At 50.8% G+C, this 12,480-nt stretch overlaps 1 protein-coding gene across 2 annotated transcripts in view; it reads right to left on the bottom strand.

The window, feature by feature from the left end:
• ZNF710 (zinc finger protein 710) overlaps nucleotides 1–12,480 on the bottom strand; it is a 58,677-nt gene that overhangs the window by 44,142 nt on the left and 2,055 nt on the right. The gene's annotated exons all lie outside the window — the stretch shown is intronic.

Genomic DNA, 12,480 nt, shown 5'->3' with positions numbered 1-12,480 from the left:
AACCTGGAGTTCCGGCGCCACAGGCACACACACACACACACACCCAAAAGCTTCAAAATGCATCTTAGTGCACCCATTTGGGAAATGGTTCCTGGGTACCTACTCTCCACTCACACACTCAGCACTGCTGGGCAGGAACGTGACAATCCAGACACTGCCACCTCCGCCGCCCAAGCAAACCAAACAGGGCGAGGTGGGTGGCGGGGCTGTGTCCCCTGGAATGAGGCCTCATGGCAGAGTGGCAGCGTGTTGGACACGCCAGCTCGGGCCCTCAGATCCACCGCTGCACACCTTGCCCAGCCCGAAGGGACCTGGTCTCCTTCGGGATCGATGCCTTTGACTTAGAAAATAAATACCGGCCGGCCGCGAGGGCAGCTGGCGCGGGATGACCCTGGAACTCTTGAAGACGCTCACTCTTCCCCCGGGGCGAGCTGTAGCCTATAAATTACAGCCTCCCATTACTACAGCCGGCATCTTTAGCTTTGTTCTCCGCACAGCATTTCCCTACGCCAAGGGGGAGCAGTCGCAGCTCTACTTTGAAAAACAGTGCAGGTGTTTTGGAGACAAATGAAGCAACGCGCCTCTCCTCCCGCCAATTAATGAGACGCCAGCCAGTCGCACCTTAGGAGAGAAGAATCTTTTAGGAAGTTATTCTGCCCGAATCTTCCAAGTACCAAGTGGCCATCGCCCTGAAAACCTCCGTGTGTAGAACAGTGACGGCACCGGCGCAGGGCACCGGGAAGCGCTCCTTCGACACCTGGCAGCAGCTGGTACCCACCTGAGGCCAGTTCACAGACGGTAATAAAAGCTCCCTTGAAATAACACGAAGGTTCAGACGCTCCGATAAAAGCCAGCAACTTCAAAGGCAGGGCTGCAGAGCCCATTCCTAACCCTCCTCATTGTCTCATGCGGGCTGGCTTCTGGGCTTCCCCTCCCCACCTTCTCTGCCCTGGCTTTGCCCATAGGCTCCAGCCAGCCAGGGGAGGAGGGAGTCCAAGTTCACACTCATTCACTCCCTTGGGAGGGAGGGGCCTAGGTCACGGTGTATAGACCTGGTGTGATGCCACCAGCCCTGGACCGATGAGAAGGCAGTTCTGACACAGAGGAGAGAGCATCTGGTCTTGAAGGTAAGATGCCCAAGTCTCACATCAGAGTACATGGGTTCAATTCCCGGCTCCGGCTCCTGATTCCAACTTCCTGCTAATGCACACCTGGGAGACAGCAGATGATGGCTCAAGGACCTGGGTCCCTGCCACCCATGTGGGAGACCTGGATGCAGTTCTGGGCTCCTGGCTTCAGCCTGGCCCTGCCCTGGCTACCGTGGACATCTGGGGAATGAACCATTGGTTGGGAGGTTCTCTGTCTCTCAAATGAAAAATATTTCAAGAAAAAAAACTAATAATTAAAAAAAAAAAAAAGCAGAGTGAAGGTGAGAGCCTTCTCCCTGCCTCCTTCTCTCTCTCTCTTTTTTTTTTTTTTAAGATTTTTATTTATTTATTTGAGAGGTGTAGTTACAGACAGTGAGAGGGAAAGACAGAGAGAAAGGTCTTCCAATTCACAGGTTCACTCCCCAAATGACCACAATGGCTGGCGCTGGGCCAATCTGAAGCCAGGAGCCAGGAGCTTCCTCCCGGTCTCCCACGTGGGTGCAGGGGCCCAAGAGCTTGGGCCATCTTCCACTGCCTTCCTAGGCCATAGCAGAGAGCTGGACTTGAAGAGGAGCAGCCGGGACTCGAACCTGCGCCCATATGGGATGCTGGCACTGAAGGCAGAGGATTAACCTACTGCACTACAGCTCTGGCCCCACTTCTGAAAAGTCAATCCCCATGCAGGAAGTCACTGTTCCCAGTGTCCCCCAGCCAGGCATCTGACCCCTTACTTGCTCACTTAGGACAGACTGTATCTTAGCCAGCACAAAGCACATATGGGTATGTGGGCCCATATTTTGTTTTTATTTGGAAGGCAGAGTTAGAAACAGAGATGGAGAAAGATCTTCCATCTGTTGGTTCACTCCCCAAATGGCTGGAATGGCTGGAGCTGGGCCAGGCCTCAGCCAGGAGCCTGGAACTCCATCTGGGTTTCCCACTTGGGTGCAGGAGCCCGAGCACTTGAGCCATCTTCTGCTGCTTTCCCAAGTGCATTAGCAGGGAGCTGGATTGGAGGTGGAGCAGCCTGGACATGAATCGGCGCCCTTATGGGATGCAGGCGCCGCAGGCAGTGGGGCCCTAACTGGCTGTGTCACAACACCGGCCCCCTTCTTGTGCTTTCTTACAGATAAAGCTGCAATGAATGGTGGTAGACAATCTATTTACCAACTCTACTCGTGAACATTTTGGTTTTGTTCTTTTTTTTCTACAAGCAATGATGCAATGAACTATCTAAAAAAATGCATCATTGCACGTGTAGGCACATATCTGCATAAGAAATTCCCAGAAGTGGAACTGCTTGTGCACTTTTAATAAATACAGTCAGGATCCTCTCTGATTTATACTTCCATCAACAATGATGAGAGCACTGTTCCTAGCTGTCACATCTCCACAGTAAATTTGCATTTCTCTCATTGCCAGTGGGCTGAACACCTTCTCATATCATTTGGATTTCCTTTTCTGTGTATGGTCCATCTGCTTAGCCCTCCTTTACAAATTGTGTTGATTGTCTTTTTCTTCTACTTTTTTAAAAAAAGATGTATTTATTTGAAAGGCAGGGTGAGACAGAGGGAGAGAGAGATCTTCCATCCACTGATTCATTCCCCAAATGGCTGCAACAGCTGGGGCTGGGCTGGGCCAAAGCTAGAAGCCAGGAACTCTATCTGAGTCTACCACATGAGTGGCAGGCGCCCAAGTCCTTGGGTCTTTCAAGCACATTAGCAGGAGGCTAGATCAGAAGTGGAGCAGCCAGAACTCTGATACAGGACACCAGCTTCGCAAGCAGTGGCCTCATCCACTGTGTCCCAATGCCAGCCATGATGACCTTTTTCTCATTGATTTACAGCAGCTTTTTAAGATGGTAAGGGAACGAGTTCAATCTGAAATATGTTGCAAAAATGTCTTTGTAGCTGTAAGAACTGGAGACCTTTTTGGCTTTGTTAGTGACAATTTTGCCATACAGAAATTCTTGTGTAGGGCCAAATTTATTACATTTTTCATGGCTTCTGGGTTTGAAGTCATATTTAGAAAATATTTCTCCAAGTGTACTTTTGAAAAAAATATTTATCGTCTTTGCATTCATTTTTAAAGATAGCTGTCTAATTGTCTCAAGTCACAAAAAGCCATCTTTAGTTTATCTCCTCTGTGCCAGCTCAGGCCTGGTTATCTCAGAACCAAACTCTTTCTCTCCACTGCCCTCCCACTTGTGAGCCAAGAGTTGCTCCCTAGTACCAAGCCTGACAGTCACACAAGCTGTACTGGACCTCAGTAACTGAGAGCAGGCAGAGAGAGACCTTTCACATCACAGCTAAGGATGCTGGGATCCCAAGAGGTGTGGCCCCCTGGGATCCCAGACTTGCTATGACCACGGACAGAGCAGCTTAGCATTTAGAATTTCTTTTTATTACTATTCAAGGAGAAGCATCGATTTTGCCAGAAATTCTGTTCAATCAATAGATATTTATTAAACAGGCACTCTGCCCGATAGCAAGGCAGGCTCTCCAGAAGTAAATGACACAGCTGAGTTGTCAGCAAGCTCAACAGAATAAGGAAGAGGAGGCAAGAGGCGCCTGGACATGTGCAAAGCCTGGTTCATCCTGCAGGGCGTGGTGTGTGCAGGGATCAGAGATGCCTGGTTTTCAGTTGGGCCTCGCACCAGCGCTACTTGAACCAAAAATCAAGTGAGAGCGTTCAGCAGTGAGGCAATGATGGGACGAGGCAGCATGTCTGGCAGAAAGGAAGTGAAGTGACTCAGTGCTGGCTGTGGGCTTCTCTGAAAATCTGTGGTCACTGGCAGGCCTTCATGTGGGTTTGGGTTCTGGGCCCCAAACAGCGAGCTGAGAATTACAAGGAAGAGGATCCACCCGTAAGAGGATCCACCCGTAGGGCCTTCGGGTATCCGGCAGAATGAAGGAAACACAAGCCCGTCTTGGGAGAAGGTGCCCTCATCCCACCCCTCAAAGGATTCTCACGGATGGAATTCCAACACAGTCGAAAATCAGAAATACCCGCAAACTACTTATCTTCTTAGAACTGTATCTGTGAAATCTGTTCTCTTCATTTTAATAAACAAATTTTTTTAAAAAGACACGCATAAGGAAACCAGCCCTCATGTCAGAGTCAACAGAGACACAACAGAACCACACCTGCAAACACTTCACATCTTGGAATTATTGGGAAGAGAATACAAAATAAATGCTCAGTACGATTAAATTTAGAATCTCTATTAAACTCACTGGATGAGCATCAAAATTAACTACAATGGATTAAAATGCATCACATATATTAAATCTGTGAGTTAATATTGGTAACACTTCACTGGAAGGGCTAACCAGAAGACAAGAGGTGGCTAGAGGGAGAATTAGTGAACCGGAAGACATTACCATGAAACTATCCAAAGTTAAGGAAAAGATGAGAAGTGAAAAAGAAGAGACAAAAAGGACAGAACAGAACTGAACACACACCGAATGGAAGGTCCCAAGGCAGAGCCTGTAGAGAGAAACCAGTGTGGTGTCAGGAATCCCAGCAAATCATTTTTTAAAATAGGATACAGTTTGCTCCTCAGGATACTAAATGGCAAAGCTCAACACATGAATACACAAACACACACACACACACACACACACACCCCAACTTGAAGAATTTACCCAAGAGGACAGTAACTGGGCTACTGGCTTCTCACTATTGAAAATGAAAGCCAGAACATGGTGGCATTCCACTTGCCAGTACTGGACAGAGCCAACATCTAATACCTGGTGAGACCATCTCGCGAGAATAAGGACGGAATAAATGCAAGTTCAGCTAAGCAGAAACTGAAAGCTTAGGACTGTAAGACCTCCCACATGATGTTCTGAGATGAAAAGTGAGTAAACCAAATGGAAATGTATGGAAAATCAAGGCAAAGATGAACCACTTACAAAGATAAAACAGCACCCAATGTGTGCGATTTAAGAGAGAAACAAGATAAAGCTAACCCACCAAATGACAACTGAATGTGAGCAGGGACAGAGGTGACTTTATGCCCAGCTTTGTTTGAAAAAAAAAAAAAAAAAAAGACACCGGTGAACTTTAAATCTTACGCAGGCTGCATGCATCAAAAGAATGAAATCAAGCATAAGTTCCAAAGTAGTAAAGAGAACAGAATGACCAAAAGAAAAAAATTCAATCAATTTAAAAGAACAAACAGAAGAATCAGAAAAAGAACACACAGAAAGCACAAAATAGGATGGCAGGGCAGGCACTATGGCACAGTAGGTTAATCCTCTGCCTGCAGTACCAGTATCCCATGTGGGCACCGGTTCAATTCCCAGCTGCTCCACTTCTGATCCAGCTCTGCTATGGACTGGGAAAGCAGTAGAAGGTGGCCCAAGTCCTTGGGCCCCTGTACCCATGTGGGAGACCTGGAAGAAGCTCCTGGCTCCTAGCTTGGGATTGGCACAGTTCTGACTGTTGTGGCCATTTGGAGAGTGAACCAGGGGATGGAAGATCTCTCTCTCTGTCTCTCCTTCTCACTGCCTGTAACTCTACCTCTCAAATAAATAAATAAAATCTTTTTTAAAAAAATGATAGGAAGAAATGTGTATGTATACAAAACTACAACAAATATAAATGGCCTAAGCTCTCCAGTTAAACCACATAGATGTCAGACTGGATTTAAAAACAAAAGGAAATAGTTCTAGGCTATCTATAGCGGACAGGAGGACAGGGACATAGGCTAAGAGACCTCACCACGCAGGCGAAACAAGTGGCAGAGAACCATAGCCAAGGCACCAGAGTATGGCAGGGAGAGGAGGGACCCAGAGAGATGGCCAGCTCCAAAGGGGACAAGACTATCCATGACAGTAGCTACTACAGAGTACTTAGGGAAAGTCACAAAATGGATGTGACTGGGAGGTGGCTCTCTCCTCTGGGAGGAGCCTGGAGTGGGGGTGCACGGGTAAAACACTCTCCACTGTTATTGAAGAGGAGATGGGGAGAGAGGAGAGAAAGGATGGACTCTCCTGAAATCCTCGGAGGAGAAGGGATACAGGAGACAAGTCTACAGCTGTCATGGGGAACTGGGGTGCAGGGGGAGGTGGGATCTCAGCCAGGAAAGGACACGGAAGAACAAGGGTGGGACTGGCAGTGGGCATTGGAGAATGGCCCAGGGCCAGCACAGGTTTTGCAGCTCAAGGTGGGGTGGGCAGGGCTGTTTCAAGGACAGTGGATAAGTTGTTTCTGAGTAATGGTTGTCTCCTAGTGGCCAGTGCTCTGCAGCTGGAGAATGGAGGTGAACCCAGGACCCCAGCATCAGCACCCGCAGCCACCAGGGGGTACCTGGTCCTTCCTGAGGGGATGGCTTGTACACATGGCTCCTGTGTGACGGCCACCCCAATCTGCAAGCCCAAGAGGTGGGGTCCACAGCGGCGTCTGGCACCACCCAAAAGCCAAACCACACACCCCCAGAGTCGCCACCAAAGCGGTGTGGAGCTTGGAGGGTGGCTTCCTGCTTTCTGCAGTGATTGTTCTCACTGATTCCACACGTAGGAAGAGTTTTCAAAAGGTTCACAGAAAATGCATATTATGAAACAACTATGCATGATTCCCCCATTTTTTTTTTTTTTTGCACCAAAGTACGCTTACCTTTGCATTCCGTTTCCCACAAATGTTCGAAGTCCTCTTGTTCCCACGTATATAAGAGGTAGGGAAGAAGAAAAGTCAGGCACTGTGTGATCCCTTACCCTCAGCTTCTGACTGCACTGCATCCCTCCCGTGTCCATCAGTGCTCTGAGTCCCTCCAGAAGCACACACAATAGAATCCACGTCCAACACCAGAGACCCCTGGATAGAGGTGGCTGTCAAAGACCCAGGCAAAACCAACACATTTCTAATGGGCTTTTACTGTGTTTACAAATATGTATATTCATATGCAGTCAAAATAATGCATAGTCAGAGACTCGCACTGTGGCGTAACAGGTAAAGCTGCTGCCTGCAGTGCCGGCATCTCATATGGGCACCGGTTCTAGTCCCGGCTGCTCCACTTCCAATTCAGCTCTCTGCTATGGCCTGGGATAGCAGTGGAAGACGGCCCAAGTCCTGCACCCATGTGGGAGACCCAGAAGAAGCTCCTGGCTCCTGGCTTCAGATTGGCGCAGCGCTGGCTGTTGCAAGCAAACTGGGAGTGAACCAGCAGATGGAACACCTCTCTCTCTCTCTCTCTCTCTCTCTCTCTGTCTCTCCTTTTCTCTCTGTGTAATTCCGACTTCAAATAAATAAATAAATTTTTTTTTGACAGGCAGATGGACAGTGAGAGAGAGAGACAGAGAGAAAGGTCTTCCTTTTTCCCGTTGGTTCACCCTCCAATGGCCGCTGCAGCTGGCGCACCGCGCTGTTCCGAAGCCAGGAGCCAGGTGCTTCCCCTGGTCTCCCATGCGGGTGCAGGGCCCAAGCACTTAGGCCATCCTCCACTGCACTCCTGGGCCACAGCAGAGAGCTGGCCTGGAAGAGGAGCAACTGGGACAAATAAATCTTAAAAAAAAAAAAAAAAAAAAAAAAAAAAAAAAAAAGCATAGTCAGAGAAATCCCAATAGCACAGAAATGAATGAAGAAAAGGCCTCTGTACCTGAGGTAAGGCATTGGGGATGGGGGAAGGGTCAGGTCTCAGAGCCACACACGTTAATTAGCAGGCAGTGAAAACCAGCGACTTTGGCCTTTTGAAGCTGCTGCTTTTACATAGACTTGGCACTGCCTTGGTTCTAACACCCTGTAATCCCTCCCGTTCAGAACTACCCCACTTCCTGTTACCCTCACACGCTTCCCCCTAATTTAAGGATGCAGCTCTTCAAGTGCCTTCTTCCTGATTCCAGAACTTTTAACTTAGCCTTTGGTGTGGCAGCAACCTTGTTTTCGACTCCTTTGAGTTGCAAAGGTGCATGAGCCAGGCTCAACTGTGAGACGCTCTCCTGGGCTGGCCTGGCAACCTGGCACTTAGCAATAAGTTTGTTTGGGAAAATCCTTGCTGGTTTACACATGGACAACTGGAGACAGCTGCAAAAGAGCCCACAGCTTGTCCCTAGTCCTGCCCACCCTGCTACTAAGGTAGAGACCTGGCTTCCCGGGGTTCCAGTCCTGGCTCTGACACTTGCTTGGTGTGTGACCTCAGGAAAGGGATTCTAGCTAAATCAGATAAAGTGAGACACCTGGGGAGGGCTGAGGGAGGGGAACAGGCGTAGGACGCTCACATCCCATATCAGGAGGGCCTGGTCCCAGCTCCAATCCAGTTTCTTGCTAATGCACACCCTGGGAGGTGATGGCTCAAGTATTTGGGTCCCTGTCACCCGTGTGAGTAACCTGCATTGAGTTCTGGCCTGGCTCAGCTCTGGCTGTTACAGGTATCTGGGGAGCAAACAAGTAGATCAAAGATCTCTATGTCTCTGCCTTTCAAATAAAATGAAAATCAATAAATCAATAAGTAAGTTCCTGGAGGGGCTGGCATTTGGCTTAGCAGTTACTGGTGTAGAGGCCTGTGTCACCCATGGGCGTGCCTGGCTCTGGTCTCTGACCCCAGCTTCCTCCCTCCAAAATAAACAACTAAATTTTAAAAGTTCATGGAAAAATGAAATTAAGAGATAATTTTATTTTGGTGCAGTGGTTTAGAGGCTGCTTGGGATCCACATTCCTTCCCAGAGTGCCTGGGTCTGAGTCCTGGCTCTGGCCTTGAACTCCAGCTTCCTGCCACTGCAGACCCTGGGAGGCAGGGGTGATGGTGCAGGCAGCTGGCTTCTTGCCACCCAGATGTAGACTGAGTTCTTAGCTCCTGGCTTGGGCCACAGCCCAACCCCGGTCATTGTAGGTGTCTGGAGAGTGAACCAGTGGAGGGGAGATTTATCTGTCTCTCAAATACATAAATGAAAATACTTTTTTGAGAGACCTTTAGAAATTTCATGGAAAATATGCATAACGAAACACAGGACTCTCAGAACGTTGGGGCCGGCTCAGTGGCATAGTGGGTGAAACTGCCACCTGCAATGCAGGTACCCCCTGGGAGTCCCTGCTGCTCCTCTTCCGATCCAGCTCCCTGCTAATGCGCCTGGGAGGGGAGCAGACAATGGTCCAAGTACTTGGGTCCCTGCACCCACATGGGAGCCCCAATGGAGTTTTTGGCTCCTGGCTTTGGCCCAGACCAGCCCAGGCCATTGAGGCCATCCAGCAGCACCCCCCCCCCCCGCCTTTCAAATAAATAAAATAAATCTTTTTTTTTTTTTTTTTTAAAGTTTGCACCAAAACAAATGCATGTTTGAATTCCACTTTCCCAGCAACTTTCGAAGCGCCGGGGTTATTTACACGGTACTTAGAATCGTGCCTGGCTGCTTAACCAAAGAGCTGGGCAACTCTGGGCTCTAAGGGCCACAGACCCCTTTGAAGCTGACAACAAGCCCCCCAAGAGTGCACACAGAACCCAGGCACTGTCCTGTGCCCTGGAGCCCAGCCACCCCCTCGCCGCGTCTCCTCAGGGGTCTGAGGCTCTAAGGGATGGGGCTCAGGACAGCTCCTCTCTGCCCTGGCTGTGGTTTTTTTTTTTTTTTTGGCAGAAAAATGACCGTTCTTCCCAAAGCCTCTGACCCCTCCCGGTTTTCTTTTGCTGAACCCTCCCGGGGCAGAGCTCCACATGTGTTTTGGGAATGACCTGATTCTCTGGAGAAGCTCCGGGGGCCCGGCTCATCTTCGTTGCTGCCTGAAGTGGGACCCCAGTCTGGATGAGAGCCTCCGGGCCCCTGCCCCTAAGTCAAGGCTGTGCAGGCCCGGGTCCTCACCCCATAACAAGCACCACCCACAAAACGTCAGGAGGCATCTGTGGGATGACTGCAGCTGGCTGAGCAAGGCCTTGCCCGAGGTCACCCCACAGGCTGCACTTCCGGGTTCACCTTGCACAGGGTACTTGCGAAAATGCACATTCAGCAAGCTGGGGGGGTGGGGGGAGTGAGATTCTGCATTGGTAACAAGCGCCAAGGACTGCGGATGCTGCCCGCCTGGGGACCACCCGCAGGCAGCCGGGTTTGCATCAAGGTCGGCGGCCTGTACCCTCAATGGTTCAGGTCGCTGTTTGTCCCTCGCCCTGCCCTGACCATGCCTCTGTACTTCTTCCTTTGAAGCCTGGGTAACAACGTAATTAAAGAGTACTTGTGTAATTATTAGTTCCCTGCCTGCCTCCCAGGGAGGCTGTGAGGCCCAGGAGGGCTGGAGGGCTGGACCTGCACCGTATCTAGTGCATCACACTGGAGTCCGCAGGTGAGGGTCTGCACACCTGGGGAGCATCTTCCGGAGGCACAAGGCCAACAGGAAGGCTTCTTAGCATTAAAATGTCCCCAAGTTCCAACTACAAGGGCACTTTGAAAAGTTCATGGGAAACAGGACTAAAAGATAAGCTTATTTTGGTGCAAAAATTTTTTGACATCCACGCATACATACATGCCAACCAACGTGGAAGACCTTTTGCAATCTAAAGGTCTCCTAAACCTTTATCAAGTACAAAACAGTCCTGACCGGGTTCTAGCCACTCTGCCAGGGGAACAGTTAGGCACCCCCAAAATAAGCATTCCCTGTACACCCACTGCACCCGCCAGCCCCCGGCACCAGGAGTATATTGGCAAAGGAGGCTGGACAGACTCCCCAGCCTGCCTACCTCTGCTACAGACCAACCACTATTTTCTAGTTTTTCTTTTCTTTTTAAAGATTTGTTTGCAAGACAGAGTGACAAGGGCCGGTGCTATGGTGTAGTAGGCTAAGCCTCTGCCCGCCAACACCAGCATCCCATAGGGGTGCCAGTTCAAGACCCAGCTGCACCACTTCTGATCCAGCTCCCTGCTTATGGCCTGGGAAAGCAGCAGAAGATGGCTCAAATGCTTGGGCCCCTGCACTCACTTGGGAGACCCGGAAGAGGCTCCTGGCCTCGGATTCACCCAACACTGGCTGTTGCGGTGCTCCAATACACGATGCTGGCACCCCAGCCCCCACCTTTCTGGAACCCCCAAAGCTCCGTGGCATGAGCAGAGAGGCACCGTCTGGGTGTCAGAGACCAGCTCTGTGGCCCTGGACAAGTTACTTAACTCTTCTGTGCTGCTTCCCCTTCTACCAGATGAGAACAACAGGACCGCGGGGGATGACGGGCAGGAAGCCCTTCGCATAATCGTGGCCTAGAATATCATCGTTAGTGTCATCAGTGTCGTCATCCTCCTCGTTCCTGAGTCCAGCTCAAAACCTCTCCTTTGTCACCTGCAAGGCTCCACCCCAGGCAGGCTCCACTCCTCCCAGCCCCCTCCTGCCTCACCTGCCTGGAGCCGGTTTGAGGCAGTGACTCACAGCACAGCTCTGCAGCTCCCATCAATCACCTGCAGGTCCCCGCCTCTCTGTGTGTCATTCATGGGTTCCTTCAATTCTCACGTCCAGGGCCCACCAGGCACCAGCCCTACAGGGCGCTTGGGCCTGGGTCTTGCCAGCACTGAGCAAGGCAAAGACCATGGACAGAGAAGGGTTCAGGTCTCCGACCCCCCGGGTATCCTCACCCTTCCACCTGACCAATCTGAGACAAACCACATCCAAGTACACAGAAAGTCCTTGGGGATTCTGGAACACCGTGACAACAACTCAGCTGCACTTTGGAACAGCTGGACTTTGAAGAAGTCAGCGCCGGAGCAGGCAGAAGCAGCCAGGTCCCCCTGGTAGTCCCACTGGCCACAGGATCCTCCAGAGCAGTGAGTGTAACGCACCAGGAAACAGCACCTTCACCCCGCCCAGGCACGCAGCACACGGCACGAGCCCAGGTTTCACGCTCTCATAGCCGAGCCGCACTGGGGATGCCCCATGGCGGCAGCGGCACAGGGAAACTGACCCTGGAAACTCAGGTTTCAGTGGCCACGCTGCCCTGACTGTGTGGTCCCAGGCGTGGGACCTGCCTCTTCAAGTTTCTTTCAAACCCTCTCTAGGGTCCTCTCTGCCAGCTTTGATGTCTTAGGGCTGGCCCAACCCCCTGCACGTGAGACTCAGCAGGTGGATTCCTGAATCCCACAGATGGAGCCCCTGCTCTGGGCCAGGCCCTGGCTAGGCTGAGGCGTCCGGGGGGTGAACAGTGCCCAGTGAGGACCTGCCCCCAGCGTCAACACTGGGCACAGGGTCTCCTCTGCAATGCACCAGACTCTTCCTTGTACTCACTCCCTCCCTCTAGAAACAAGTGGTGCTTCCTGCCAACCCCACAACCTTGCTGGGGCTATCCCGGGCCACCAGGCAAGCCGAGGCACAATCTCTGGTGGTCCCGTTAATCTTTCTTCTTCCAACTCCAGCACCATTCCAGACCCTGGCC

This window comes from Lepus europaeus, chromosome 11 (assembly GCF_033115175.1).
Source record: "Lepus europaeus isolate LE1 chromosome 11, mLepTim1.pri, whole genome shotgun sequence".
NCBI classification, from domain to species: Eukaryota; Metazoa; Chordata; class Mammalia; order Lagomorpha; family Leporidae; genus Lepus; species Lepus europaeus.
This window is presented reverse-complemented; position numbering and strand designations above follow the sequence as displayed.